The following is a 27,381-nucleotide window of genomic DNA, read 5'->3' as shown; positions in this document are numbered from 1 at the left end:
GACGAGAAGGGTAAATTATGAAGGACTTAAATGATGATGAACTGCATGTATTCCTGCATGGGAAGATGATGTTGATAATACTCATGAACCTTCTCATTTATTAGGGCAGTTGGAAGGAACATGTATAGACAAGGCACAGGAGGGAGATGCATATAAAGTATACTATATTGTAAAGATGGAATCAATGGGTAAAAAGGGAATGTACTGGGAGAATGGGAAAGGAGAGGTAGGATGGGTTAAGATATTTTATGGGAAAGAGTTAAGAAAAAGCATTTTCAATAGAGTGGCAGAGGGGAAGGTGAGGGGGAATGAGTGAGCCTTCATTCTCATTAAAATTACTCAGAGAGGAAACATAAGGGTATAGAAATCGAGAGGAAAAAGGAGAGAAAGGGGTCAGGGGGAGGAGAAGGGTGTAGGGAATAGAGGAGAGGGTAGATCATGAGAGGGGGTAGTCAGAACATTTTTTTTTTTGCTTTTTGCAATGTGGTGGGGTTGGGTGGCCTACCTAGGACCATGGGCTGGGTGGTTGCTGGGTGTCTATGGTGGGATGTGGGCTCAGGACCACCTGATCTCAAGGTCGGTTCCACTGTGCCACTTGGCTGCCCCATAGCATAGAGGGACAGAGTGAAAGAAAAGAGAAAATATAATAAATGGGAGTGGGGAGGAATGAATGGAGGGAATTAAAATCAGCAATAGAAACTATGGGAAAAAATATGGAAGTACCTTCTCTAATGGACTTATGATAAAGAATGCAATCCACCCTAAAGACAGAGTTGATGGTGTCTGAACACAGAATGAAGTACATTTTTCCTTTTTTTTTACTTTATTTCTTGTGAGGTTTTTTATTTTTGTGGGGGGGGATTATGTTTACTCTTACAACAAGACTATTTTAGTAATGTGCAAATATATTAAAATGTAAATTAAAAAGATATAAAATTCTTTTACTGACTAGGATCTTCAAAAAAGACTCAATTTATGCAATTACTGTTGCTTTGCTTTTAAAATTAATTTTATTTTTAATTTATGAAGTAAAACAAGCATTTTCATAACATAATATAATAAAAAGATGAAACTTTAAATCTATTATAAACAATTTGCTATTCCTTTTAAATATAAAATTAAGTTATCACTTTTTCTTTCATCCCCACTCTAGAGATGGCTATCATTAGACAAAAATACTATTTCTATACATATATAAACCTCAGCATTTAATGGCTTCAGAACTAATCAAAATTGGGATTTGTAGCATTTTGATAAGAAAAAATGTTGCAGTACTTGGCACCTACTCAGAACTCATTGCACTTGTTACAACTTTATATGATTCATAATACTGGCCTGTAAGAGAAAATGTTTTATCACTAGTTATTGCTCACTATTTTGAGCCCCTCTCTCGAGATGAAACAGAGGTTGACTTAGTCTTATAGTAGCTTGAGAACAGCACAGAACCTCAACATCTACTTGTTCTTGTCTTGACCTTTGGTTCATTTTAAGTGCTAATCATGGGTCACAGAAAGTAAAGAGTGATACTGCTAAGCTGAAAAGGCAATTAATAAGAACCACAATCGAAAAGCAAAAAGCTAACTATGAGAGAGTTGTAGGTGTGACATCTCTCATGTTTAAGATGCTGAAAACAATGATCCTAAATGTAGTGAGGAATAAAGAAGCAATTAAAGTAGCAAGTGTTTCTAAAGGTGTAAAGTCTGAATAAGCAATGTTAATTGACATTGGAAGAAGTTGAAAAATATCTATTATTTCTCAAGGGGAAAATTCATCAGAACTAGTCAGTTTCAGCTCTGATCTATTTATCAGTTCTTTCTTTGAATATAGATCACATTTTTCTTCATATGTCTTTTTAAAAATGATTTATTTACTGAAATTGTTACTAAAATATTCCTCTTATTGTAAACAACATTCACAAGGGTCTGCTTACTTTGGTCTTCATTATTTTGTGCAATTCTTTCCATATTTCTTTTAATATCCTTGACTTCATCATTTCATATAGCACTGTAGTATTCTATCACAATCATACATGACAACTTGTTCAGTCATTCCCCAATTGATGAACATCCCTGAAATTTCCAGTTCTTTGCCAGCATTAAGAGAGCTGCTATAAACATTTTAGAATGTATAGGTTGTTTTTTTAATTGAACTTTTATTTTATTTTTCCAATTATATGCAATGGCAATTTTTCCAACATTCATCCATTTGAAAATTTATGAGTTTCACATTTTTCTTGATTTCCCCCCCCCCCCTTTTCATTCATGGCAATGAACAGTCTGATAAAAGTTGTACCTATAATCCTGTTTAACATATTTCCATATAAGACATGATGTGAAAAAGGAATTAGAACTAATGGGAAAGAAAAAAAACTAAAAAAGAAAGGAAAAGCATAAAAGAAGAGTTAAAAACATAAACAATGTATGTTCTGTGATCCCCCCTCCCGGGATTTGGAAGGTATTGTCCATAGTAGGTGTCCTTGAACTGCAGAGAGGAGCTGCATCCATCATAGTTGATCATCTCACAATGTTGACAATGTTATTTTTTTATTTTTTTTATTTTTTTTTCAAGGCAATGGGTTTAAGTGGCTTGCCTAAGGCCACACGGCTAGGTAATTATTAAGTGTCTGAGGTCGGATTTGAACCCAGGTACTCCTGACTCCAAGACCGGTGCTCTATTCACTGCACCACCTAGCCGCCCCTTGACAATGTTATTAATGTGTATAATGTTCTCTTGGTTCTAGTCATTTCACTCAGCATCAGTTTATGTTATTCTTTTCATGTTTCTTTATAGTTTGACTATTCATGATTTCTTATGAAACAATAGTACTCCAATATTCATGTAGAATGGTTTGTCTAACCATTCTCTAATTAATGGGCATTCCCTCAATTTCCAATTTTTTACTTCTACCAAAAGAGTTGCTATAAATATTTTTGAACATGAGATTTTCCCCAGCTTTTATGATTTCTTTGGCATATAGACCTAGGAGGTATTATTGGGCCAAAGGGTATAATATTGTTCTTTGGGTATAGTTCCAGTTTGCTCTCCAGAATGGATGATTCAGTTCACAACTCAACCTGCATTATTGTCCCAATTTTCCTACATTCTCTCCAACATTGATCATTTTCCTTTTTTGTCATCTTAGCCAGTCTGTTAGGTGTGAGGTGAAAACTCATAGTTATTTTAATTTGCATTCTGTAAACATTAATGATTTGGAGCATTTTTTTCATCTGACCATATATAAGTTTAATTTCTTCATTTGAAAACTGTGTTCATATCCTTTCATGTTTTATCAGTTGGGGAATGACTTTTAATCTTATAAATTTGATTCACTTTTCTCTATATATTTTAGAAATGAGTCCTCTATTAGAAATACTAGCTGTGAAAATTGTTCCTCACCTTTCTGTTTTCCCTCTAATCTTGACTGCATTGATTTTATTAGTGTAAATGCTTTTAAATTAAATATATTCAGAATCATCCATTTTGTAATTTATAATGTTCTCTATTTCTTGTTTGTTTATATATTTCTTCTGTCTCCATAGATCTGACAGCTAGAGTATTTCTTGTTTTCTCAATTGGTTGAAGGTATCTCCCTTTATGTTTAAATCCTCTAGTCATTTTGACCTTATTTTGGAATAGGATATGAGATGAGGATCTATGCCTAGTTTTTAACATTATTTTCCCAGTAGTTTTTGTCAAATAGTAAATTCTTATTCCAGTAGCTAAGGTCTTTGGGTTTGTCAAACAGTAAATTACTATAGTCATTTACTATTCTTAAACCACTTGTCCAGGATTCTATTTCCTCACCAGTATGAGACAATACAAGATTATAGTTTTATAATACAGTTTTAAATCTGGTACAGGTAGGCCACCTTCCTTTGCATTTTTTTTCCATCAGTTCCCTTGATATTTTTGACCTTTGTTGATCCAGATGAATTTTATTACTATTTTTCTAGCTCTGTAAAATCCTTTTTGATAGTTCTTTTTATATGGCGCTGTAAAAGTATTTTAATTTGAGTATAATGGTCATTTTTATTATATTAACTCATCCTAACTATGAGCAATTGATGTTTTTCAGATTGTTTATATCTAACTTTATTTGTGTGAAAAGTATTTTGTAATTGTGTTCGTGTAGTTTCTGGGTTCATCTTGAGAGGTAGATTCCCAAGTATTTTATTTTGTCTACAGTTACTTTAAATGGAATTTCTCTTTCTATTTTTGCCTTTGAATTTTATTGTTCATATATATAAATGCTGGTGGTTTATGTGGGTTTATAACCTCCTACTTTGCTGAAGTTGTCACTTGTTTCAAACAATTTTCATTAATTTTCTAGGATTCTCTATATCATTATATCATTTTCACAGAGTGAAAATTTTGCTTACTCATTTCTCAATATTTATTTTCTTCTCTTATTAATAAAGTTAACATTTCTTATGCTGTATTGAATAATATTGGTAATAATGGGCAGCCTTCTTTCACTCCTGATCTTATTGGGAATGTTCCTAGCTTCTTCTCATTACATATAATGTTTATTAATGGCTTTGGATGGATGCTGCTTATTATTTATGGGAAATTCCATTTATTCCTATCCTCTCTAATGTTTATAATAGGAAAAATGATGCATTTTGTCATAGGTTTTTTCAGCATCTATTGAGTCCTATAATTTCTTTTAGTTTTGTTATTGATATAGCCAATTATGTTGATTGTTTTCCTAATATTTTATCATTCCTGCCTACCTCATACAACTACAACCTGATCATGATATATTATTCTCATAATAACTTGTTGTGATCTTTGCTAAAATTTTATTTAAAATTTTTGCATCAGTGTTCATTAGGGAGATTGTTATAATTTTCTTTATCTGGTTTGGCTTTTCCTGGTTTTGGTAGAGTGTATAGGTTTTGTGTTTCCTTTTTTTCTAATCATCTTTGGAAATAGACCTAGTAGTGGTACTGCTGGGTCAAAAGGTATAGGCAGTTAAATAATTCTTTTGAGTATAGTTCCAGATTGCTGTCCAAAAGGGTTGGGGATCAGTTCACAATTCTACCAACAATGAATCAGTGTCCTAATTCTTTCACACCAATCTCCAACATCTGTCACTTTCCTTTTCAAGCATTTTAACCAATCTGGTAGATATAAAAATGATATTCCAAGGTTATTTTAATTTGTATTCCTCAAATAAATAATGATTTAGTGTGTTCTCATATGATTACAAATTGTTTTAATTTCTTTATCGGAAAACTACCTGTTTATATTTTTTGACTCATATTCTTATAGATTGAAATTACTGTTGCTTTGTAAAAATGACCAGAATGAGAGGATTGGGTTCTTTTGAGAGTAGATGTGATACCATATTCCTAGAAGAAAAAAAAACTGCTACCCAAACAATTCTTCTATAAATGATAATAAGTTAAAATGGTTTATTTTAATGTTTTGAACATTATTATCCCATATCCACGAGATGGATCAATAAGTTAAAAAACTAAGGTCCCTTTAGAGCTCACTTGCTCAAGCTGCACTGACACTAGTAAGATTATGTCCCCAAAGTGTTAGTTTCTAACGCTTTCATTTTGTTGGTTATCTAACTCTCTAACACTAGTTTATGAGTCCCCATTGGTGAAATTCCCTTTAATAATCACTCAATAGACTTCCTTAATTCTTTGACAAAGGCATTTACTCAGAAGGAATGGCAAGAAAAGTAATAGGAGGATAAAACATTTACTTCAGCATCAGGATCATATTCTCCCATAATTACATCTGGAGTCTTATTTGGTAGAGGGGGGGTAGGCACAAACTTGAAAAATAGTGTGTTTAAGGAAACACATGTGGCCAAGACAACTCAGAACCATGTGTAAGACCTCAATATCCTTTCTCCAGTGGAGAACTCACAATATTTGTCACAGGACATAGTATTGATGATGGATGAGTCTTTATGAAATTCATTTGGCCTAATTCTCTGTTCACTGGTATCTCCATAGAACTGTAAGCTCATCCAGGTTTGTTCCTCTTAAGGGTGTGATATTTTTGCTTGATGGACAATTTTCTGCAGTGCTGACCTGAGCAGAACAGTTGATGGCTCTGTTGGGTCTTCGTGAAACTCAGATGATGCTGAATTAGACCTGGTAGTGGCCTTCAGATGATGTGGGGGCAAGCTGCATGGTTACTGGACATGGGCTTCCAAATGGACATGTTGGGGCTGTTCTGCCACTGGGCAGGTGCTGGTTGGGCTAGGAAATTACCTTGGTTTCTGAACCAAATGCTTGGTGTCTTTCAGTTGCTTAGTGTCTTTTGGCAGACAGACTGATGATGATGATGATGATGATGATGATGATGATGATGATGATGATGATAATCATGATGACTAACATTTATATAGTGCCTAGAATGGGCCAGACACTGTGCTAAACATTTTACCAATATGATATTATTTAATTTCCACAACAACCTGAGAGATAGATGCTATTATTATCCACAATTTTCTATTGAGGAAACTGAGGCAAACAGAAGTTTGTTGTGTATACAGAGTCACACAAACAGTAAATATCTGAACCATATTTGAACTCTGGTCTTCCTGATGACTTCAGATCCTCTCCTCACTCTACAATGGGAAGTTCATAGGTTTTTCCTTTCTTCAACCTTGGGTAATGTGCTCTCTTCAATTTGAGTATTGATGTGCTTTGTTTGTTTTTCTGTGTTTTCCTCAGTTCACCACACCATTTTGTCTAAGGGTGATTAATTTAATTTCATTTAGCTGTACCTCCCAAACTCCTTTGGGAAACCTATTTCTCTGTGAGATAAGGACAAAAGTATTAATGTAATCTGTGACTTGGAGGAAAGTTCATTATCTTTCTATCTTTTATTGTATAATTAAGCCTTTCTACATTATCAAAAGTTTATTTTTCTTTGAAGACTTATCTTTTACTTTACCTACCTTTTACATTTAAATGCCTCTGTTTTATCCTCTGTAGAATGAAGTTTTACTGAAGTGCAGGCACCTTTCTCTCTCTCTCTCTCTCTCTCTCTCTGTGATTAAGGCTAGGTAAGAAAGACAGGTGGAAAGAATAGCAGGTGTTCCCTTGGAACTGAGGAATTAGTCTATGTTCTCAAGCTTCTCTACTGAGCTTAGTTTGAAATACTGGAAGGTAGGTAGGTGAGGAAGAGAAATATCTCTATTACAGTCATGCCTGCCTCTAAGCACATGTACTTCCTTGGTGTGAAGAGTGTGAAGGCCTTATTTGTCTAGAAAGTCCCTTTTTCTTCTAGGAAACAAACATACTGATATTATGCCCACATATGGTACCATAAAATCCCACCTTCAGAAAAACAGAATTCCAAGAGTATCCTTTTCTATCTTCTAACCATCTACCTACCTACCTACCCTCTTATCTATCTATCTATCATGTCTAACTCTCATCTACATCATTTCTACCCTCCATAGAAACCAAAATTTGATTGAAGGACATTGTTGTATTTTGATATTATATATTGTCTTAACTTGCCACCTTCCTGAGTCCTCTTCCCTCTTAGTTTAGAAGATGTTTAATGGCACCTTATCTTATGACGTTTTTATCTAGACTTCTTCCTGGGGAGGGGACTTCAAAGAGAAATTACTTGAATTTTGGGCCTCAAGAGTTCCAGGATTTAGGTTAGGTTCTCATAGTGAAATGGTAATTTCTGTCTGTCTTGATGATTTTGCCTTGATGATTCTGCTGCCTACATAATGATATGACCCTCAGATTCTTTTGCTAATCCCACTTTAATGAGGGTGAAATAAAACTCCTTTGACCATGGCCATTTGGGAGTTTCTTCTGATGAATTAGCAATGTAGGAGATAGCTAGATGATGCAGTGAACAAAGCACAGGGCTAGGAACTAAAAAGACTCATCTTCCTAAGTTCAAATACAGCCTTAGACATTTACTAGCTGTGTGATCCTGGGTAAGTCACTTAACCCTGTTTGCTTTAGTTCTTCATTTGTAAAATGAGCTGCAGAAGGAAATGGGATACCACTCGAGTATCTTTGCCAAGAAAATCCTAAATAGGTTCTAGTCATATGCAACTGGACAAAATATCAAATTAAAGCTGAATTAATAATACATACATACATACATACATACATACATACATATATACATACTTGATAGGAAAGGATTGGGAAAGCCTCTCAATTGCGCTTATGGTCAAAATTTCTAGGAGCAGAGTAGTATTTTGCTTTTTTTTTTTTTTATAAATTTATTAGTTCACCTGACTGCACAACACAAATGTTTGCCAGTCTTACAATTTAATCAGGAGAGGTGGTACAGTGTGTAGCCTGGAGCCAGGAAGACCTGAATTCAATATTTACTAGTTGTGTGATCCTGGGGATCACTTAATCTCTCTTTGCCTTAGTTTACTCAACTGTAAAATGGGGATAATTATAAAACCTATCTTTTAGGGTTGTTGTGAGGATTAAATGAGACAATTATAAAGTTCTCAGCACAGATTATGTTAAGCATAATTAAGTTCTATATAAATACCAGCTATTATGAAGAAAGTCAGAATTCTATGATGTGCTTGTGTCTTCTTGGTGTTCTAGAGCATTGGTGGGGAAACGTTTTTTTCTATCAAGGGCCAAAACATAAAAATTAGCCTGTTTTATTTGTTCAGACTTTTAATTAATTTATCCCTTGAAAGTTCCTAATATTTATTGAATTTCAGGTCTTACCTGTGGTTGCCTTGGCAGTGCCAGACCAAATGATTTTATTGATCTTAAAAGACCTGCAGACCAAACATTCCTCACCCCTGTTCTAGATATTACAGAAGTGATTTAAACCTGTCGGGATAAAAGATGTTAGCAGTTTTAGTTTCTGCTCTTTGCTTCTGGAACTGCCCTCAAGGTCATGATTGATAAGCAGTCTGTGAGGATATTAGCAACTCAGACTCATGATGCCACAGTAAAGGCAGCTAAGTAAGGCTACTCTCCAACACTGAGGAATACAATTTTTGTCAATTAAAAAATTACGTAAGGGGCAGCTACGTGGTGCAGTGCATAGAGCACTGGCCCTGGAGTCAGGAGTACCTGAGTTCAAATCTGTCCTCAGACATTTAATAATTATCTAGCTGTGTGGCCTTGGGCAAGGCACTTAACCCCATTTGCCTTGCAAAAACCTTAAAAAAATTGTGTAAGCTATTAAGTATACCTTTGTCTATAATAATTATAGCTCACAAGAGCTAGCATTATATAGCTCTTCAATGATCGCAAATATAATCTCATTTTATCCTCACAACTCTATGAGGGAAGGGTTTACCATTTCTTACCCCCATTTTACAGATGAAGAACTTGAGACAGATATTGGTTAAGTGATTTACCCAAGTCACACACTTTTTTGAGAATGAATATGAATGCATCTTCCTGACTCTGGGTTCAATGCTCTATCTATTCTACCTGCTCAAAATATGCAACTCATTTTGTTAAAATTCTATGGTGTGGGGCTTTGAAACATTTCAGAGATGTTTTCCAAGTCTCATTGAAGCTCCGAAGAATAAAGATATCTCCTTCAGTTCCCGGTTTTGTGTGTAACTTATTGGAAAGCTCCAGAAACAAAGTTGCCATCTAGTGGAACTGGGAATCTCTAATATGTATATCTTTGAGTATTTTTTTGTGCACTTTTATTCTTATAATAATTTTATAACATGGAATTAAATTTGATCAGGAACCAAGTTATCAGATCCTTAAAGTATTTTATAAATATACCAATATTGTTATATATTTGATTTTTTAAAAATCACCTATCTTCCATAATATTTTCATCATTTTCTGAAGGAGGACATACCCCCTTACCTTAAGCATGTGCCAGATTACTCATAAACCTAGACCATATGCCACTGCAATTTGCTGATGGGCCCAAGCTGTTTTGGTAGATAAAAAGTCTGAGGGGATTAAAATGGCTCAATCCTCACTGTGTTCAGGGTAAAATGCAGCAGGGCAGCTGCTTAGTCTAGTCTCAATCTCCCTGATTGTCTATTAGGTCATAGTAAACCTCAAAATCTAAGTATCACAAAGAAACACATTTGACCACAGAGATGGTACTCTATCAGATTTTCCAAAGTTTCTGTTATGAAAGTATGATAATTTGATTGTTAAGAAGAGAAACTATAGCTGTTTCTAATTAATTTAAGCATCATGGAGAAAATATAGAAATTTATTTCAGTTATACAGGCAGAGATAACTTCCCTCCTTCCTTGCTTCTCTTTCCATTGCATATGAATTAGTCAGAAGAGTACTGACCTTGAAATTAGAAAACTTGGGCTATAATCACTTACCCAATGACATTCCATATTTTACAGTGTGATCTTGGAACTCATCATACCTCTATCAGCCCTCAGTTTCCTCACTTATAAATTCACTGAGAATGAGTGCTTTTGTTATCTAACTTTACAGTTCCAATGAACCATTTCACCTTCATGCTCTTCTGACTGCCTTTTCATGATCATCCTTTCTCCTTGTTCTCTACCAATCAGTCTGACTCCTCCTTTTCTATTTCCTTTTTGAGATCTTCATTCTCATCCCATTGATATGAAGATATGTCAGTGCCTAGTCTTGGATTTTTATCTTTTCCTTTTAGCTTCCAAATTCCCTCTTTTGATAAAAAAAAATTACCTACTTCACATAGTTTTCATAATAAAGATGTTTTTAAAGGAGACCAGAAAATTGTAATTTACTATTGATAATCAAAAATTCAAACTGAAGGAAATATCATGATGCTTCTCATATGAAATCAGAAATAGAAGCCAATTTTGCTTTTGCTTTAAAAAGAATGTAGGAAAAGCAAAGTTTTCTGAAAGCCAGTCCGTAAACATTTATTTTTAATATAATAATTTAATATTTTATTTCCCCCCAATTAAAAACAATTTCAACATTTAGTTATTTATTTTAGGCTCCAAAATTTCCCTTTCTCCCTATATCAGAAGGATATGGATTATAAATGTGCAGTCTTACAAAACATTTCTATATTAGTCGTGTTAAGAAAGAAAATTCAGACAAAAATAACAAAAATATGCTTTAATCTGCTTTACCAGTTCTTTCTCTGGAGGTGGATAGCATTTTTCATCTAAAGTTTTTTGGAATTGTCTTGGACCATAGTAGGACAGTGAATAGCTAAGTCGTTCCCAGTTAATCATGATACAATATTGCTATAATTGTGTACCATATTCTCCTACTTCTAGTCATTATATTTTGTATTAGTTCATACAAGTCTTTCCAGGTTCTTCTGAAAGTATATTGCTTATATTTCTTATGCTACAATAGTGTTCCATCATAATTATTCACTATTACTTGCTTAATCATTGTTTAATTGATGATCATTCCTTCAATTTTCAATTCTTGGCCACCATAAAAAGAGCTGCTATAAATCTTTGTATATATATGTACTTTTCCTTGTCATTTTTTTAATCTCTTTGGAATCCAGACTTAGTAATGATATTACTAGATCAAAGATATGCATGTATTTATTGACCTTTGGGTCTAGTTCCAAATTGCTCCCTGTAATGGTTGAATTAGTTCATAACTCCACCAGCAGTAGATTAGTGTCTCAGTTTCCCAAATCCTCTATTTGTCATCCCCAACATTTTTCTTTTTCCCTTTCTCTCATATTAGCCAATCTGATAATAAGGAATGGTTCCTCTTAGTGGTTTTAGTTTGCATTTCTCTAATAGTGCTTAGATCATTTTTATATGACTATTGTTAGCTTTGATTATTTCATCTGAAAACTGCCTGTTCATATCTTTTGACCATTTATCAATTGAGGAATGACTCATATTCATAAATTTGACTCAATTTTCTACAAATTTGAGAAATGACGCTTTTATCAGATAAACATTGTAAACAATTTTCACATTTATAATTACTGTGTATTTCTCTTCATCCTATTTTCCTACCATTTATTCTCTCTTTTTTCATCCTGTCCATCCTCAAAAGTGTTTTCTTTTTTTGCCTCCTCTAATCCATCCTCCCTTTCTATCAGTATCACTCTTCTGTCTCCTTCTCTTCCTAGTTTCCTGTAGGGTAAGATAGATTTGTAAGGCAAATTGAGTGTATATGTTGTTATTTCTTTGAATCAGTTCTTACAAGAATAAGGTTTAAGCACTCTACCACCAAAAACCCTCTTCTTCTCCACTATGAAAGTTCTCTCACATCTCTTTTATGTGAAATAATTTATCCTATTCTATCTCTTCCTTTCCACTCCTTTCAGCACATTCTTCTTTCTTAACCCTTAATTTTATTATTTTAGATAAGCATATCATCATATACAACTCATACACATATCTTCTATGTTTATTCTTTCTAATTGCCTTAATAATGAGAAAGGTATTTGTACCTACAAATCATCTTCCTGTTTAGGAATGTAAAAGTTTAACCTTATTGAATCTCTTATCATTTCTCCTTCCTGGTTATTTTCTTCATTTTACTGAAGAGAAGAGTCTTCTGTTTGAATGTGAAATTTTTCTGTTCAGCTTTCATCTTTTCATCAGGAATTCTTCAATAGAATCATCATTTAAATAAATATCTATTCTTCTTTATGAAGTATTTATACTCAGTTTGTTGGGTTGGTTCTTCTGGGTTCTTACTCCTTTGCCTTCTTCTGGAGTACAATATTCCAAGTTCTCTGATCCTTTTATGCAGAAGCTGCCAAATCCTGTTATTCTGACTTTGGTGCCATGATATTTGCATTGTTTCTTGATTTTAGAGATGCATTATTCTACTTAGATTATTTCTACTTCTATGTTTATATTGGAAGGAGCACTTGAAAACATTTCCCAATCTTCTATTCAAACTGGGAATCTTGTCCACAAGAAATTCACCAAGTCTCTGAATATATATGGTGATAGACAATTCTTCATTTTTCAGTGAAGTCCATTTCATTTATAGACATCTTTAATTGATAGAAAGCTCTTCCTTATTTTAAACTGAAATTTACATTTATGTAAATTTTACTATTTATATAATAGTTCTTACCTCTGGAACCACATATAGTAAATAAATTCCTCCTACATGATAAATTAAGTCAACTTACATTCATTATGTGAATGTCCTGTGCTAAGAAGTGATGCAAAGATACAAGACACAAAGATATAAGAAACAGAGTTAAAAGACAGTTATTGCTTTTGAGAAGCTCTATTCTAATGGGGGAGACAACATGAAAACAAAAACTATACACAGGATAAAATGGAGATTTGTATCAGAAGGAAAGTTCTTAGATTAAAGAGGATCAAGAAATATTTCTTCCAGAATATAGAATTTTGGTTGAGACTTGAAACGAGTAAAGAAAGCTAATACTAAGAGAAATTCCAGGAATGGAAGACAGACTATGTAAAAAGATAGAATCAAGAGAAGTGGTTGGAGGAACACCAAGGAAACCAATGTCACTGAGTGATTAGAGTATGTTGAAGGAAGTAAAATATTGGAAGATTAGAAAAGTAAGGAGTCAGGTTATGAAGGGATTTAAAAGCTAAATACCACCTCTGTTTGAAGTCAGCAATTCTCCTTCCCACTAGCTATCCAGTATTTTTTTCCTGATTTCTCGTATTATATGAAATCCAAGATTCTTTAATCTCATATTATATGAATCCAAGATTCTGTACACATTCTTGTCAAAAGATGCATAAACTGTCTGATGAAGCCTTTAGACCCCTCTCACAATAATGTTCTTAAATGTACAAAATTAAATATATAGAATTATAAAGGAAATCATTATATTTGAAATATTTACATGAAACTTTAAATATCCTTCCCCCAATTATACAAACCCAAGGTAAAGATTTTATTCTAATTTATGCTGTCATTAGTGTGGATACTCTTTTTATTGATTATGATCACACTTCCCTTCCCACCTCAATATATTCTTCATGGGTTGGTCACCATTTGTTGACTTATAGCTTACCTTCTAGAAATGATGTATTCTGAATAGGACTTGGTATGGTCCTTGAATGACCTAGTTTAGTAGGTCTTGCAAGAGCTTGAGATTATTCTGCCATTCCTTTAAGAATTCAGGGTCATGGGGTCATCTAATTGGTGCAGTGGATAGAGCACTGACTCTCGAGTCAGGAGGACTTGAGTTCAAATGTGACCTCAGACACTTAATAATTACCTAGCTGTGTGAACTTGGGCAAGACACTTAATCCCATTGCCTTGAAAAAACTAAAAAAAAAATCAGGCTCATTACTGTAACACAAAAAGGAATTAAAATAGGTCTTTGGTAGAGAAATTTATCAATATATGGTATAAGTACTGAGCACACAGTTCTAATGTTGTGAATTAAAGCAATGTTGTGTTGGAATAATTACTACCATTTAGATATTAATGTGTTGTAAGATCCTTCTACTGAATTCTACTTTTGATTCTTTTTTCTTGATTAGGAAATGACTATCAGTTCTTCAGACTTAGTGTGAGTAATAATCCATTTAAGCCCTCTTTTAATCAAATCAGTATTAATCAGTTTGATATTCTACATAACCCATATAAAGATAGATAAGTTCTGAAAGTGGACCTCAAACTTTAATGTAATATTCATTGCTTCTTTACCAAGTTGAGACCTACTTTTACAACCACAAGAATACTGATGAAGATATCTACATTCAGTTTTGCTCAAATTCTATGTCCAAACTAAGGATTCCTTGATGCTTTGAAAAGTCCCCCAATTTATTTTTCTATCTTTTATCCATTCTCTCTTGTCCAACATGAGCATCTGATCATCTTATTACCTCTTAGTATAGATGTCCCAGACTTCACCCAACCTGTATGCCTTCTTCCCCATCTTGCTATATTAATTTTGACTGTCAATAGCAAGGTCTATCAACCAAAATATGCTATATTTTGTCATTCCATTTTTGAACATTTGGATATCAAACCCTAAAAGGCAAGGTACTGGAAGAAGGGAGTTTTTCAGATCATGAGAAAAAGTTAAAATATACTTCATTGGAGAGAACTATGGGCCCTTTAATAATTGATTGATTCAGAGTTCTGCTTCATTTCTTTTATTGTTTGTTGGATAATGTAGATAGAACAACAAAGCTCAAGTTGAGAAGGTCCTAATAAACTAGGAAAAATATTAAATATGTTACTATTGATATGTACATCAATCATCTGAGGACTAGTTCTTTTTAAGTGCAATGAAATTTATTTAAAAATTGTTATCAGTAGGTGGATTTTTAAAAAATTATCAGAGTAACTCTTGAAATAGTCTACTAGTGTTAAAGGGTCTGCAATCCATTTAAAGAAGTGAAGTACCTCAAAATGGTAAAACTAGAAATCTTTTAAAATATTGAAGGGAATGAGTGGTAGTTTCTCTTCCTTCACTTCTAGGATTTTAATTTTAATTTTTTAATGTTTTTTGGATTCAAACATCAATAAACATAATAATTTCCATGTACAATAGAAAAGAGAATTGTATATGAAACCATATTTATATTTTTTATAAGTTATTTTTCTTAAGAAATGTAGCAATTTGGGGATATTGGTTGGTGTACCTCTATGAGTGCCTTTCTTTTTCACAGCACAATAAAAAATTAAATGTTTATTGTTTTCTTTTGGTAACACTATCACTTTTCCCTTTCCTCCTAATACTCCCCTCACCAAAAAAAAAAAAAAAGCACAAAACAGAGGAAACCAACAAAAATAAATAACTTCCCTGTAGCAAATAAGAAAATTCAATAGAGCAAATCCATACATTGGGCATTTCTTAAAATGTATATCTCATTCTGTACCTTTATTCTGCTACCTGTCTATCAAAAGGTAGGAAACATTGCTACATTGTCTTCTGGTACCATTGGTTAGACATTTTATTAATCAGAGTTCTTAGTATTTTCAAAGTTGTTTTAATTTATACCATAACAGTCATTGTATAAATTGTTCTCTTGTAGTGTCATAGTATATGTTATTTTTCTCTGAATCAATTCATACATATCTTTGTGGTTTCTTTGAATATACTCCTTCCATAATTTCTTCTAGGAGAATAATATGTAATACATATATATGAATACATATATAATGCACACATATTTATATGTAGATATATACTATCAATAGACTAAAATTTTCCAGACATTTTCAATTGAAAGGCAGTCCTTTAATTCCAATTGTTTTCTTCCCCTACATCAAAATGTGTTACTACAAATATGTTTAGACAATTGGATCCATTTCTTCTTCCTTTTCTTTCATTAGGCTATATGCTCCATATTGGCATTGCTGGTCTAGGAATACATACAGTATAGTGACATTTTATGGTAAAGTTCCAAATTCCTTTCCCAAAGCCTGAACCAAGTCCCAGCTCCATTTAGAGGGTATTAGTGTGGCTTTCCTCCCATGACCCTTGCAATAGTAATCATTTTCCCCCTCACTAAACTTTTTTGGTTACCTTTGCTAATTTGAATGGGTTTGAGAGTTCATTTTAATTTGCATTTCTCTTATTCTTTTTTTTTTTTGCCTTTTTTTTCCCCTTAAGGCAATGGGATTAAGAGGCTTGCCTAAGGTCACACAGCTAGGTAATTATTAAGTGTCTGAGGTCTATTTTGAACTCAGGTCTTTCTGACTCCAGGGCCAGTGCTCTATCCACTGTACCACCTAGCTGCCCCCATTTCTCTTATTCTTAATGATTCAAAAAAATTTTTTTAAAATATAATGCTTGAGAGCTTGCATTTCTTCTTTCGAGAATAGATTATTCACATCTTTTGGGAATGGCTTTCATTCTTTCATCTTTAAATCAATTCCCTGCAAGATTGCATTGGTTCAATTTCCTGTATATTTTGTATATAAGAAATTTATTTGAGAAACTTGCTATAAAATTTTTTCTCACCTATTTCCCTTATAACTATTTTTTTTGGAGGGGGTGGGGGTGGAACGAAACCTATTCAATTTTATGTAATCAATTTGTCCATGGTGTCTTCTGTGGTTCTCTCTTTCCTATGTGGGATACAGAAATATTTTTCTTGGGGCAGCTAGGGGATAGAGCACCAGTCTTGAACCAGGAGGACCTGAGTTCAAATGTGAGCTTAGACACTTAATAATTACCAAGCTGTGTGGCCTTGGTTAAGTCATTTAACCTCATTGCCTTGGAAAAAAAATAATTATTCTTTCAATAGTTACAAAAACTTTTCTTTCCTATTTCTCTGTTTTATATTATGAGATTTTTAATATTTAGGTCACACATCTAATTTAAACTAACTGGAATATATAGTGTGGAATGGTACAAAACAGGGGTTTTATATCTCATTTCATGCCATGTACCCTTTTGGCAGTCTATTGAAGTTTATAGGTCCCCCCTACCCAGGATTTTTAGATATATTAAATAAAATATATAAGGAAATACAAAATAAACTAATTGTTCCAAAATCAATCATCAAATTTTTTTAACAAGTCAAAATAAAACCAAACTCATCGACCTCAATTTAATAAAATGGTCTAAAACTAATTTCTGTCAGATTGTAATCATTTTCCTATTGGTTTTGGTCAAATAATGAATTTTTCCTCCAGAAGGTGAGATATTTCAATTTATGGAATATTGCTACTGTATGGGTTATTTATTTATTTTTTTGGGGGGGGGGTTCTGTATCTGTTCTACCTTATTTGTTCTTCTTTATTAATTTTTTAAAAACAGTATTAAATGTGTTTTGGGATTATAGATTTGTAAAATAATGTTTTGTGTTTACATTCATGTAATCTCTATGTATACGAACAGGTGGACTCTAAGATACTTTCAATTCAATTCAACACACTAATTCAGTAAACATTTATTAATTGCATCCTATATGCTAGCCACTGTAGTATATGCAAAGTCTACAAAAAACGGCAAAAGACAGTCTTTGACTTCAAAAAACTTAGAATATCAAGAAGACAATATGTAAATAATTATGAATAAAGCAAACTATATGCATGATGAATAGGAAAAAATCAAAAGAGAGAGAAAACATTGGAATTAAGGGGTTAGGGAAGGCTTTCTAAGGGAGATAGGATTTTAATTTGGATGTAAAGGAAGTCAGGGTAGTTAATAGAACAAAGGAGGGACAATATACAAAAAAATGTACAAAGCAAACTACATACATGATAAATAAGAAATAAAAGAGAGAAAACACTGGAATTAAGGGATTAGGGAAGGCTTTCTAAAGGAGATAGGATTTTAATTTGGACCTAAGGGAAGCCAGGGTGGTTAGTACTTAGAGCAAAGGAGAAACATGATAGAGAAAATACTTAAAGATATGAAATAGAACATTTTGTTCATGGAACAATGAGAACCATGCTAAAACTATTTTCAATGGTATTTCTCTTTTTGGATTTTCTTTCTGAGTTTGGTTATATATACATATATATATATATATATATTTTATATATATGAAGACTGATTATATAGTGTTTATTTTACATGTTTCCCAGTTTGTTAAAATTCTTAATAAATTAAACTATTTTTAATTGAATCTCAAGGATTGCCAAGATCTGCATAAAAGACATAATTTATTTGCCTCTGTTTATTCCCTCAAATACATTTCCTTTCTTATTACAGAAAATATTTCTCAAACTGTGTTATGGAGTTAATAATATTCATTCTTGCTGTGTCCTTGATCTTGTTAGAAAAGTCAGTAGTTTTTTCCTTCTGTCGAATTAAGAAAGGTCTATTTATTTTCTAATATTTAATGGTTCATTTTTAACCTAAATAGGTATTGTTAAATTTATTTCTTCTTTATATAATTATAGGGAAAAGAATAGTCCAGCAGATACAGTAATGGACTTGGAGTCAGGAAGATGAGTTCAAATCTTTCCTCAGACATTAACAAAGCTGTGTGATCTTGTAAAGTAGCAATCTATTTCAGAGCAGAATAAGAAAAGAATTATATCATTTACTTCACAGGGTTTAGAATATCAAATTACATAAAATATATAAAATACATTTTGAACCTTAAATCTGGAAACTGTTATTGTTGTTTAATAGAGACATTAATAGATTAAGATGCAATAGTTAGCTGACTTTGGAACCAAGAAGGCACTTGTCTAAATTCGGTTTCTTGAGTGTCTATGTGACCTATGGAATGTCATTTAATCTGTCAGTTCACTAAGCAGTACTAGAAGAATTTAAATTGCAGAAAAGGAACTAACCTGAACTCATAAAGGGTTTTTGCTCACCTAGGAAATGTCTATATTAATAAAATCACAGGACTGGTCCCTATTATTATTAATGTAGTCTAGTATATTTTCATTCTATCTTGAATAAAGTCTTTATTCCTGCCATAAATCTAATTTGATGAGTCTATAATATAATTTATTACTATAGTCTCTTTGCTATTATTTTATTTAATGTTTGGCATCATGTTTTTGTTTGTCATTCATTTTTGAAGAACACCACAACAAGGAGGTGATGTCATGACAAGCATTTGAATTAAATTTGAATGAGGGCTTGATACTCTAAGTTACCAACTTCACTTTTTCCATCTGGGTCCAGTGACCAGATGTGAAACAAGATGACTGGAGATAGCTCTGAATGTGACAATCAGATTAAGTGACTCACCCAAGGTCACACAGCTAGCAAGAATCAAGTGTTTGAGGCTGGATGTGAACTTCTATCCTCCTGACTCCAAGACCAGTGCTCTATCCACTGTACCACATAACTGCAGTGGTCAGTAGTTTTCTTTTTCTGATTTGTTACTGCCTGGTTTGAATATCATGATTATATTTGTTTCACAGATGATCTCTGGTAGAATAACTTTTCTTGTTTTTGCAAACCATTTACAACCTATTGGAATTAATATTTCTTTAACTGTTTAATAGAATTCTCTTCTAAATTCACATGATCCTAGAATTATTTTTTCCCTTATTTTTTCATTCCTACCACCCCCAGAAGTGTGGTTATTTATGTTCTTTTTCCTTTATTTTTTCATTCTTGATATTTTATATTTTTTATAGTAACTAATTTGCCTCTGCATCCTAAGGAAGATGGATTCTTTCTTTCTGATTTGTAACTATAACTTCCTTTATGGATTGCTTTGCCATTAGAATGTGACCTCCTTCATAACCTGGGCTATTTTTTTTCTATCTGAGCACAAAAACAAATCTTTTGAATCCAAAGTGATTTTATTATTGGAATCCATTAAATTCCTATTTTTTTTGCTTATATGTAGAAAGAGCAATTAAGTAGCACAATGTGTTGTGCCTCGATCCAGAAGAGTCCTCTTGCTGAGTTCCAATCTAACTTGAGACACTAGCTGTGTGATCCTTAAGAAGTCCTTTAAGCCTATTTGTCTCAGATTCCTTATCTGTAAAATGAGCTGAAGATGGAAATAGCAAACCATTCCAGTATCTTTGCCAAGAAAACCCCAAAAGTGTTCACAAAGAGTTGGACACAACTGAAAAAAGGATGAAACACAACTTATGTGGAAGTGTTATTATCAAGAATCCTAAGGAAGATCATGAAGTATAAGTATTACAATGCCAAAAGTTTCTAGAGAAATGGGTGATCACCCCACCTAGGTTACATGTGAGAGAGGAAAATACTAACTATTATAATCCCTTGTTATGCATGCTATACATGAATCTTGGATTTTAAAATTTCTTTCCCCAAAGCAATTTTTCTCTCATAAATTCAAATTAAATAAAAATACTAAATAGCTGGAAATGATGCGAATTATTATGGCTATTCATTTCTCTGTTTTACTGTTTTACTTAAATAAATATTAATTGGACTTAACTATTAGTTCATTGTTTATTAATATGTCTAATAGAATATATGTCACTATTCAAAAAACCTTTTTTTAAGAGTTCTATATATTATCTGGGATATAAGGTATACTTTAACATCTTTGGGTTACTGTTTCAATATTTCCATTTCCTCCCTGCCATCTTTTAGTAGTTCTTTTATATCAGTTGGTTATTTACTTTAGTATAATATGGTGAAATTTGATGCAGATTAATGCCAACTTTTATTGGGAAAAGAGCAGGAAAATTCTCTCATAAGCAAATAGGTTGAGACTTAACATGAAAAATTGAGGAAAAGCAGGCATCATAGAATTAAATTTCTAAAGGTGGAAAGGAACTCAGAAGTCATCCCTAATTTTAAACATCAGGAAATTGAGGCCCAGGATAGTATGCAGCAGAACAGAGTTATCAGGTTCTCTTAGTCCAAATTTAGCTCTTTTTGCACCATATTGTCTTTTGGTTTTCTTCAAAATCATTTTGTGGTAGTTATTTTTCCCCTTCCATAATTCTAAAGACTTCCAAAAAATTTAGTTTTTCATTATATATTTTAAAGATCAATATAATTGCTGATCTCTATAAAAATAATAAGATGGATGGATGTGGAGTTTTTCTACCACCTTCCAGGATTTTGATAGACATCTTTAAGTTATTATGTTTCTACAGGACATTAGACACAAAATCTACAAAACTGAAAGAATTCCTGGGAGTAGCCCCAATGTATCACATTATCCTACTTAAATCTCACCATTGAATAAACAGATGGAGATAGAAGTTGTTGGATGATATAAATGTCACCTTCACTTTTTTGATACAAGCATAGAAATGTGTGCCTGATTCTCTTGCCTAGAACATTTTTGGAGGACAGATGTATGCTCAGATCCAGTCTATTTATTAAGGAACTATCTCAGCACTCTTTTTCAATTTTAATCACTGTGTCAATTTTCAAAGGGCAGCTCTCATTACATAACCATTTGGAAGTTATAAAGCTGAAAGGTCAGTGTATACAGAAGACAAAAGATAGCATGGCACCAGCTGGCATAGTCTTCCATGAGCAAACTTTCCCTTCCCAATCAGACCAAATCCACACCAATTCCTAGACACTGGAGTTACAAAGGTATATATTTTATAGTCTAGTTCTTCATCAGGATACTTTTTCTCACTGTTGGTTGCTCAATTATTTTCAAGGCATAACATCCAAGGATGGAATTCAGTGTTACATTTGATATTAGCAATGAACTTCTAGGTGGTGTAGTGAATAGAGTGCTGTATTTGGAGTGAGAAAAACTTGATTTCAAATCCTGCTTGACACATTTTTTTAATCTGTGTGACCAAACCACTCTGTGACTCATTTTCCTTATTTGCAAATCAAGAGAACTGAACTCTTATCACTTATATTTTTCCCAGTTCTAAATTTATGAGACTGTGATTCCTACAACAATTACTTCACATTTTCATTGGATTTAAAATTGGGAGAGAATAATTGTCAAAAGCCTTCTGACAGTAAATTCAATTACAGCAGGGTGAGAATGGACATATGTAACAGCTGTCTTGAAATGTTTAGAAAAAAGAAAAAGACCACTAATTAAATTCCTACTAAATGCTATGTGGTTTATAAATATTATCTCATTTAGTCTTCACAATTTCCCTGTGAGTGAGATACTGTTCTCATCACCATTTAACAGTTGAGGAAACTGAGACAAGCACATTTTTAAATGACTTGTCTTAGGTTAAATAGTTCTTGATGGTCTAAGGTCAAATTTGAATCTGGGTCCTTCTGAAGTCAAGTCCAGCTCTCCCTCTCCATGATACCACCTAGCTAGATGATTAATTTTTGTAAGTGGAATTTCTGAGCTAGAATGGATTACTTGTATTGGTACTCTGAATTGCTTAATAAATTTGTGATTCTGTGACTAAATGAATGGCTGTGGGTCCAGGATGCTCTTATCTATACTTAAAGAACTGAATTTGTATAGAATTCTGACCCTGAAGGAGAAGACAAGAAAGATGGTGACCTTCAGCAAACAATTAGTACATAATATAGAATAGCTATAGATAAGTAAAAACTCTGTAGGTGCATTGATAAGGTTTTCATTTATGCCATAAATACCCTTCTAGAATTATTTAGTATAAATGTGACAGGCAAATTAATTTATATTTGAAGCTCTATGAAAGAGGTAGTAAGCAAAATATGAGAAATCATCTAAAATTCATACTATACTCCTTATACTGAATCAAATAAGATATTAGCATAATTGACATCTTTGAAATAATAATCTCAAGTACATTTTAAGTAATGGTGGTGATAATTTTCTGAAAGTAATATACACATATATCAAAGGAAACCTTGATGAAAGTATGAGATAAGATGATTTTGCCAATAGGATTCTATATTAGAACAAATATTTAAAATCATACAATTGATTAACAGGTTGTGAGAATAGAAGATTCCACTATATTTATTATGCATTAATGACAAACAAGCATTGATTCAGTGGAATAAATTGCCAATTAAAAGGCTCTCTTCTAACAAAGGGAATCCCATGCATATATCAAAAGGATACATGATTCCTTGAAGCTAACCAAAAGAAAACTTGACTCAGTATCCCTCAAAGTGGGGATACATTCACCAGAGATGTCATCACCATTTTGATGGCAGACTCCAGCATGGAGTTTACATGGAAGGAATTTCCCATTGATGAGGAGGTCCTCAAGTTGTTCATTTTGCTGGTTATTTTAATTGTGTCATTACATGGTAGTTCAAGGCCATATAAATGTGATCAATAACCAAGAAAAAGAATTTAGTCTAATTATCTACACAGAAAAACCAAGTGAATGAAAACTATTTATTGTCTAACCTAACCTAAACAACTGACTAACCAACCCACTGAACTGGTTCTTAGTACAGTGATGCTGGACAGTCACTGTAGATAGATAATGAACTGGACCAAAAATTGAATGAGATGAGAATGATCTAGATTGCCTTAAGAAAATTGTGTACTTTTAATAACCTTAAGTTTCTTTTTGAAATTAGGAACCATCCTTTTAACATTAATATTCTCTGAGTAATATTGTATGCCAGAACCTATCAATACCAATCTCTGAGGGCAGGTAAGTGGCCCAATAGATAGAACTCTGGCCTTGAAGTTAGGAGGACAGGAATTCTAATCTTGTCTCAGATACTTGACACTTACTAGTTGGGTGACCTTGGTCAAGTCACTTAACACTAATTGCTTCACATGCAGGGCCATCTCCAGTCATTCTGATTCATATCTGGTCACTGGATCCAGATGATTCTGGAGGAGAAAGTGATGCTGGTGTCCTAGCACAACATCCCCTCACTCAAATCCAACATGTGTTTGTCATGGTATCACCTCCCCTGATATTATGGTCTTCAAGAATGAAAAAACATCATCATGATCATCATGATCATGACCACCATCATCACCACCATTATCACCATCATCACCATCATCACCAGACTCTGAAAGTTTCAAATCAACCAAAGGGCAAATGAAGAGGCACATTGAGAGTGGGAGGAAATACTGCTCTACCAATTTGACCAGTTCACAATTATGAGAGTCAGTATACCTTCCTATTTGGAAGTTTCACAGAGGAACCATGTTCACCTGCATCAATGTTGTATATTTAGCAATCTTTTTATTATTGAATAAACTTCTTCAGGTTAAATATTTCATGATCTTATAAGGTCTCATTACATTCTAATCCCAAGCCTGAACTATTGGGCTGGATTCAGTTAGATGTCCTCAAATAATATGGAATTATTATTCAATGAATATTTTTAGTATTACTCTTCTTTTTTGTTTTGTTTCTGAATGGTAATGGGGTTAAATGACTTGCCCAAGGTCACACAGCTCAGGAAGTATTAAGTATCTGAGGCCAGATTTGAATTCAGGTCCTCCTGACTCTAGGGCATGCTCTATACACTGTGGCACATAGCCATCCCTTTTATTGTTATTTTTAAAAGGAGCTATTTTGTAAGGATAAAAACATCTGCTGTTCAATCCTTTCAACTGTGTACAACTCTTTGTAACCCCTTTAGGGGATTTCTTGACAAAGATACCAGAATCCTTCTCCTTCTCATTTTACATTTGAAGAAACTGAGACAAACAAGGTTATATGACTTTCCCAGAAGCACAAAGTGAGTGAGGGAAATTATTATTTTCTATTATGCTTATAGGTAATTATTAAACCCTGCAGGTCAGTCAGTGAGACTCTGACAGACATTGCTGATAGATGAATTTGCTCAAATTCTATGGGTACCTGCTCTGTGATCTTGGGTAGGACCCCATCCAACTAGAAGACACTACTTCCGTTTCAGATGATAATTGTATTTGCTGCCGGACAACTCCAGGGAAAATGCCAGGAACAGAACAGAGGTCCATATACATTTGTAGATCTGAACAAGGCCTCTAATACCATCAGCTGTGAGGGTATATGAAAAATTTTCTAAAATTTGGTTGTTTAGTTCTTCAGTATTGTATGTCAGTTCCATGGTGCCATGCTTGCTTGGATAGTAGACAATACTCTCAAGATTTCCCAGTCACCAATGGAATGAAACAAGGCTGTGTCCTTGTTCCCATATTTTTCAGCTGTGTTATCAAATGCCTTCACTGAGGATAAACATGGCTTCAAGGTCAGCTACCAGCAAATTCTTCAACTTGAAAAGGCTAAAAGCCAAGACCAAAGAGACAGTGTTGGTACATGATCTTCTGTTAGCAGATGGCTGTGCCTTCAATGCAGCCTCTGAAGCTGAGATGCAACAAAGTATGGATCAATTCTCTGCTGTTTGTATTAATTTTGAACAATTAAGACCAAGAAAACACAGGTTTTCCATCAGGCAGTGCCACATCATCCATATGTGGAACCATCAATTACAGCAAATGGAGAAGTTTAGAATAATTTGGATAAGTTCCCTTACCTTGGCAGTTTGCAGGGAAGTACACAATGATAATGAGGGTGACACAAGCATTGTCAAAGCTAGTCCAATATTTGGGAGGCTTCAGAAGAAAGTGTGGGAGAGAGGAGGTAATAGGCTAATTACCAAAGTGAAGGTATGGCTTTATAAAACCATTGTACTTGTACTGACCTTATTGTTTTTTACCTGTGAAACCTGGACAGTCTACCAGGAAGCTGAATCACTTCCATTTAAATTGTCTTAGGAAAATTCTGAAGATCACCTGGTAGAAGATAACAGATACTGAGGTCTTTTCTTGAGCTAAACTGCCAATTGTTACTAGAGAGTGTAGTTATGATGGACTAGCCATGCTTTTTGGTGGGGGGGGGGGGTGGTCAGAAGAAGTGATACAGGAGCATTCTTATAGACTTAAAGACTCTCTTGAGAAATATGGAATTGATTGTGCAGCAAGGGAAATACTGGCAAAGGACTGCCAAGCATGGCATGCCCTCATCAGAGAGGATATTGTAATTTATGAGAATTGAATTGAAGCAGCTCAAAGAAAACAAAAGATTCATAAGTTTAGAGTAGCCACCCCAGGTGTTCATATGGATTGACCATTGGTAGAACATCCTGAGCTAATTTAATTCTCATCAGTCCCAGTTGAATACTCCCTAACTCATCTATAACATAGTGATGTCATTTTGGTCTTCTTCAATAATGAAAGACAACTATGGACTATTCAACCAAATAGGATATAATCTAGGCAAATTATTGCCCTTAGAAATGAAGCACCTGTTCTTGGAGTCCTTCACTGGAGTTTAGGGTAACCCAGGTTATAAAAGAGAAAACCATGGAGATGTTGGAGTTGACTGAGTCTCATGATCAGACCACATTTTCAGCAGGAGGAATTGAAGACTTTTACACTATTTCTTCATTAATATGTCTACCACCTCATTAACTGCTCACCATTCAGGGTTGCTTTTTCAGGTGTCAGGAGTACTTCTTTTGTCAAAGGTATTTAAGCATTCAAGGTTTCCATGGTTTTGTCTTTGACTCTTGAGAAAGAAGACAGACCCCAAATTTATCAATTAGCTAGTCTAATTGATTATTAATTATTCAAAAACTTTGTCTCTTGGAATATTCTTTTCTCAAGAGTAAATATCTGAAACTGGGTTTGAATTCAGGTCTTCCTTCCTAGGTAGTATCAGCTACTTAACTGCCCATGACACTAATATTTCTTGAAAAATATTCTTGCTATCAGGAAAATCTAATCATTTAGTTTAAATAATTCTAACTGGAACCTGTGCAATATATTGTCAACTGCAAAAATTTTAGTCAAGATGCCTATAAATGCCTGATCAGCTTCTATTTCATAGATAGAATGTTGAATATTTATGAAATGTATCTCGTAAATCCAATCAATTTCAATGATAGCATAAATCAGAAGGAATGAGGATAGAGACCCCAAAACAAAGTTCCAGATAATCTCCACCTGAAAAAAGCAAGATAATGAGGAATATTCAAAGAAGACTCGAACAAGTAACTAGAAAGGTAGAAACAGGTATGAAGAGGTAATGATGTAGATCCAGTTGCATGGTGCTGGGGTCATGTTGGTCCACCAGCATGGGCCTTGCTCCCCCCCAGGAGACACTAATTAAATATTTGTTGAACCTAGTGGAGCATGGGAACTTTGATCAGAGTGAAGCAGAGGAACCCTGGGTACTGAGAAAATATTGAAACCTTTTTGAAACTGTT

This window comes from Macrotis lagotis, chromosome 3 (assembly GCF_037893015.1).
Source record: "Macrotis lagotis isolate mMagLag1 chromosome 3, bilby.v1.9.chrom.fasta, whole genome shotgun sequence".
Taxonomy (NCBI): domain Eukaryota; kingdom Metazoa; phylum Chordata; class Mammalia; order Peramelemorphia; family Peramelidae; genus Macrotis; species Macrotis lagotis.
The sequence above is the reverse complement of the archived record's forward strand: the minus strand, read 5'-3'. Positions refer to the sequence as shown.